Source organism: Chrysochloris asiatica, unplaced genomic scaffold (assembly GCF_000296735.1).
Source record: "Chrysochloris asiatica unplaced genomic scaffold, ChrAsi1.0 scaffold00343, whole genome shotgun sequence".
Classification (NCBI taxonomy): domain Eukaryota; kingdom Metazoa; phylum Chordata; class Mammalia; order Afrosoricida; family Chrysochloridae; genus Chrysochloris; species Chrysochloris asiatica.
This window is the reverse complement of record NW_006408861.1, coordinates 66947-73145: the sequence shown is the minus strand read 5'-3', so window position 1 is coordinate 73145 and position 6199 is coordinate 66947. Positions and strand designations below refer to the sequence as shown.

At 38.3% G+C, this 6199-nt stretch overlaps 1 pseudogene; it reads right to left on the bottom strand.

The window, feature by feature from the left end:
* Positions 1 to 5418: 5418 nt before the first annotated feature.
* On the bottom strand, positions 5419 to 5727 carry LOC102834796 (annotated as a pseudogene).
* Positions 5728 to 6199: the final 472 nt, after the last annotated feature.

The window sequence follows — 6199 nt, the reverse complement described above, 5'->3', positions numbered from 1 at the left end:
GTCTATAATAAAAGCAATTACAATGTGAAAGAAGGTAAACACAGAGATTCAGGTAGTGAGAAGTTCAGGTAGATTACAAGATAAAATAGACTGTCTTGAATGGAGGGAAAAGTTAATGGAATATAAGGTAACCACAACGGTGGGTTTGGGGAACGTGGTTTAGAGGGAGGTGGAAGGATGCGACTGTAGAACACAAGGTAGGGGGCAGACACACATAGTTCAGGTGTTGGGGAGGGCAATACAAGAAGGGAGAGGAGGTGGAACAACAAGGCAACTAGGGGAACACTGAGACAGGTTTGCATGGGCTAAGTGGTACAGAGGTAAGTAGTGATGCATGCTCAACGTTGGAATAAGAGGGCTCTGTGATACAGGGATGTAAGCATAATTTGAAGAGGGGAAATAATACTAAGATGCTTGACTGTCTTATGAATATTGGTTTCCCTTGCCTACTATTGTAAAATAGATACTTGAGCAGGATAGAAAAATCCTGTCAGGAAACATGATTACAGAAAATTTGTAAGTCCATATTCAGCCAATAACTGATTGCTGTTGTTGTTGTTAAGTGCCATTGTTGTTAAGATTTCGACCCATAGCGGCCCTGTATAGGGTTTCCAAGGAGCAGCTGGTGAGCTTGAACCACCAACTGCAGTTCAAATGGCTTTGCAGTCTAGCACATTAATCCACAGCGCCACACCAGAAATATGAGCCATACACAAATAGATATATACACACCAGTGCTCATAGCAGCACTATTTACAATAGCAAAAAGATGGAGACAGCGTAAGTGCCCATGAATGGAAGAATGGATAAACAAACTTTGGTACATACACACAATAGAATATTATGCTGCCTTGAAGAATAACAAGGAAGCTATAAGCTACCACATAACAGGGATGAACCTTGAGGACATTATGCTGAATAAAATTAGTCAGTCACAAAAAGACAAATATTGCATGAGACCATTATTGTAAAAGCTTAAGAAAAGATACCCATACTAAAAGGGAAAAACAAAAAACAAAAAAAGCTTAGTTGGTTACCAGTGGGAGTGGGGTGGGGTTGGAGGAGTTGGAGAGATATGACAGTAGAGCACAGGGTAGGGGGCAGACACATCATAGTTTGGGTGTTGGAGATGGCAATACACAAGAAGGAGGAGAGGTGGAAGAACAAGGTAGGTAGGGGAACAATGAGATAGTTTTGCATGGTCTAAATGGGACAGAGGTAAATAGTGATGCATGCTCAACCTTGGACCAACAGGGCTCTGTTATACAGGGATTGAGGTATACCCTGAAGAGGGGAAATAATACTAAGATGCTTGACTCTCTTATGAATATTGGTTTCCCTTTCCTACTATTTAAAATAGACATTCGAGTGGGATAGAAAGGAATGTCAGGAAACATGATTCCAGACAGCTTGTAAGCCTGTCTTCAACCTAAAACTGATTGGAATACCTAAATGGGATTCTACAGTGAAATAGGCCTCTTGTGGAGCCTTTGCAGTATATAGGACCTTAGGTGGAATTCTGAGCCCATCCAGAATCTTCTGAGGTGGAACATTCCTACCAAAAAGGACAAGCAGACCAGCCTGAAACAGCTGGAGTGACAAAGATACATCTTCAAAGAAAGATCATCAGGAAAAACCCAGAACAAAAATATCAGTATTATTGGCTACTACAAGAATAAGCAAGCTGTTCACCAGGAAGCCATGAAGACAAGCAATCAAGTTCCTTCAGGACAAACCCTCTTCTAAGACTGAAACTCAAAGGGAACACATAAGCAGTCATGTAAGCTTCCTAGTGACCATATTGGTCTACTGGTGAATTGAAGAGGGGGAAAGGGAGCAATGAAGAAATGGGCTGAGTTCAACCATGGTCCATTGACACCTGTTGACCAGGAGATGAGAGAGAGAAAAGAAAGGGCAGGTTGGTCCAAAGTGTGGTGAGAACTGGGGACACCTGACCCCATGGACAAAGACATAGCCACAGAGGACTAGAGCTGAGAATGGAGCATCCAGCTGATATGAAGTGAGGGGAGATGCACAAGAACACCCAAACTTGCAGATAGTACCCATTTGACCTAGTCTCGATGGCTTGATAATCAGAACTTGACTAGAGGAAAATAAATAAAAAAACACACAACAATTTTTGATGAAGGATCAAGGATAAATTGCTATAATTTCATGAACCCGACCTATACTCATGGAGGTGGTAACTCTACCAACAGAGAGAGGAATCTTCACATCAAGTATCAATGCTATCTCCTCTGTACACAGGGTAGATAGGGGCGGGCAACTTAGACATTGGCTACCTAAAATGAGGGGCCAATACAGATACAAAGTGACCAGCTTATAAGGTTTCAAGGTGAAGTTTAGTTTAACAGTGTGAGGGGGTGGGGAAGAAAGAGTCCCCATTGCATAGTTTTCATCTTGTCTAGATAGATCTGGTTAAAAGAGTTGGGAATAAGATTCTTACGATTCAAAGTGAGTAATTGTTACCATGACTAATTGCAACTGTCACAATTGTAAAGGTAGAAATTTTGTAACAAAAACAGGGGAGTGCAGAAACAAAGGACCTTAGGACCATCAAGGGAGAAGAGCATAAGCAGAATGTGTGACCTTACCCAGAGAAGCAGCAACATCAGAGATAGAGGCAGAGATGGGAACATGGAGAGAGGGAGTAGCTGAGGACTCATGGAAAGAGAGAGACTGAGAGCTGGCAGCCAGGAAGCAGACTTGCAGAATGAGCCCTTTGGTGGTGTAACTTATTATATATGCCTGAGTGTTTTTTTTTTTTTTTTTTTTTAAGAGCTGAAGTGAATAGAGAAATACTGTTAACTGATGGTACATGGAGGGGATTGTAATCATTGTGATGAAACAAGTTCTGTGATTTGTTGAATGTAAAATTGATGATCTGCCCTGTAAACTTTCACTCAATCCACAATAAAAACTTAAAGAAAAAAACAAACAAACAAAAAAAAAAAAACAAACACACAGGAGGGAAAAAAAAAAAAAAGGAAAGTATGAGTAAGACTGATGTGGCACTGTGGGTTAATGCGTCAGACTGCAAAACCATTTGAACTGCAAAGTCGGAGGTTCAAGGTCACCAGCTGCGCTTGGGAAACCGTAAGCAGGGTTGCTATGGGTTGGAACCAACTTGACAGCACTTAACAACAACAACAACAATGACCTTTTGCCTTCAAAGCTGCTTGAAAATTTTAAGATGTTCCAGCTGTGTATCCTGATGTAACTCAAGGTTTTGTGTTTGGCTTTTAAACATTTTTTCTTCTCCCCTCAAGTTCATTCTGCTTTTTTTCTTAGCGAGAACCAGCACAGGGGTGGCCACATCTGCTTTAGAAGACACTTTTCTTATTGACTCCTCCCTCTTTTTTGATTCTACATCCAGCAATCTATGCTGTGCAAATCCTTCCATGTGTGTGTAGCAGAACCTTCCCTGTTCAGGTCTCCTCTCTGGTCCTCAGAGAAGAAATGAGTAGACAGAACAAAAGAAAAGAATGAAAAAGGTCTAATAAGAAAAGCAATGCTTGCACCTTTATATGTACAGATCTATCAGTTTTCTGGGATGGGAGTGCTCTCTTGACCATCTATCTGCTCATTCCGGTTCAAAATGGTTGTAGTGGGACACGGTGGTTGCCCAAATTCAGAAGCTACCTCATTTCTTACTTCTGCTATAAATCTTACTCCTCATAAGCCCTTGATAGACTTATTTATCTCTTTATCTGAAGTTCAGAGTTCTGGGACAAACCTTTGAATATGGTTCTTCTGTTTTTCTTGGTGGGGATCTGCACAGCCTTTCTGCCTAATCTGCCATCGTGCCCTGTCTTCTCCTTAATGGTTTTTATATTTGAATATAGGAAACAGGAAGACTACATGACTCAAATATAGTGCTTTCTTCAGTGTTCCCAAAGGAACCTTTTTCTGCCTTCTCATATTTAATTGATGACTCCTTCATTTGAAGATGTGTCTTCATCCTCTTCCAGGAAAACAAAACAAAACAATAAAACTAAATGAAACCCTTTGCCATCAAGTCATAAAACTTCCCTGATTCTTCTTAGTTGGATTAATTGCTCCTTCTTGAATGAACCCAAACACTGTAAAGAAAAGAAGAAAAACAGCATATTTGTAGTCACATATCATTAATACTCCATGAATGCTAGCTTTCAATTTATTGATCTAGAATACAAGAAAGTACAAACAAAAGAATGTGATTTTTTTTCTGATCCTTGGTTTCTTCTTCTTCATCTTCTTCTTTTTAAGGTTGTAAGATAATTTATTTAGTTTTGTTAGGTGTTATATTTTCACAATACATGGCAAAGAAAGATCTTATTAAATTTTCACAAATTGCTTTAAATAAGGTAAGTATTTCAGTTGATTTCATGGGGCTTTCAGTAAAACTTGAGAAAATTAATCGTTATTAGGTTACATGATCACATCAAAATCGTAAAATAAACCAAAATTTTAACAAGATTTTTTAGCAGCTCTGAAAACATAATAAAAACTGAAATTTCTAATCAAACATGTATTCCTGTGTTATATTCATTTTGGCCCCTTAATTTATTTTTCATTTCATATTTTGACTTTTTTTTTCTGAATACAGATAACAAATAATCTTTTGTGTTATCTCTAATCTAATACTACAATTCACCTGTTTTATCTTGGCTTTGTTCTTATCCTTTAAAGTAGGATACATTTATGAAGCATTATATTCCAGTATACTTGTTAATGAAAAGTGTTAGAGAATTAAAACCAAATAAAGGACTCATTATTTCAATGATACTCATCCAGCTCCAGAGAAACCACTTCCTTAAAGCAGCAGTTATGCCTGGTAACTCTAAACAGAAACAAGAAGAAAAGTGAAATGATAGGACATTTTGGAAACATTACTAGAAATTGTTGTTGTTGTTGTCAAGTACCGTGGAGTCAGTTCCGACTCATAGTGACCCTGCACAGGGTTTCTGAGGCTGTAAATCTTTATGAAAGCAGAATGCCTCATCTTTCTCCCATGGAACTGCTGGTAGTTTCGAACTGCTGACCTTGAGGTTGGCTGCCCGACTCATAACCACTATGCTACCAGAGCTCCTTACTAGACATTATGTGCTTTTAATAGTTCAAGACTGGTAATATTTGATAATCAAGAGTAAATTAATAGGCTAACATTTTAAAATGTACACTTTAGTTAAGTATAAAGTATATAAGTAATGACTAGGTGAGCTTATAGAGGAACTGACCCAGATACATAAATGAGAATATATAAGTGTCCATCTAAATTCTCTATCTTTCATTTTTTTAACAGAATACTTCATTAAAGTCATTTAATGTACAAGTTCTCATATGTCATTTTGGAAGTCCTTTATTGTAAAGATAATTCTTTTGTCTGATGACAAACAGCAGCCATATTGTCAGTAATTATTCTGAATAACGTTGGATAAATTCGATTTCTTCTTGAGACACAAGTTTCCTTCTATATTTCTGGGGTAATGTTTTTATTATTTCTGCAGTGTCTGCTGGACCCTGATGCATCAGCAAATCTGGTGGTTTACTTTCCATCGAATGCTGAGACATTGCAGAAGAGTGCGATGGAATTCCTGCTGATCACAAAGCTTCTGATACATTGGGTTTAGGGTTGTCAGTTCTATCAAGGAACCTTATTAATGGAACATATGGCTTGACTACCTGAACGACCCTGTTGACAGACTCCATTTTGCTGCCCATCATGACCCCAAGTACAGATTTATTCTTGCTTGATGAGCAGCTATGTGCGTGGTAGAAAAGTTTCTGAAGTAAGTACCCAAATTGTTGATTCTCATTTCCATCAAATTTTACAAGAGAGACTTTAAAAGTTTGTGGAAAAAATTCCATTTTCTATGAAGTTTTTGAAGGCTCTTTGTACATACATGTATGTATAGTGCATACCATCCCTAAAAAATCAAGGCAATATGGAAGTTTACATGTTGCATTTTACCTTGCCAGCACTGTTAACAGTGTTAAGCTTTTTGAAAAAAATCTGAAAATGCATATTTTCTCTGTCCTGAATGAAGCAGTTATGTTTCTTGGGGCTATGTCAATGTCTGACCAGAAGGCTCTTGGCCTGGTGTTAGGGAGCAAGTATGTTCTTTTACTTTACTTCTGTTTGTTTGTGAAGTAATGAGGTCTTACCAAAATTACAGGCCTCTGTGATTTGAGCTGG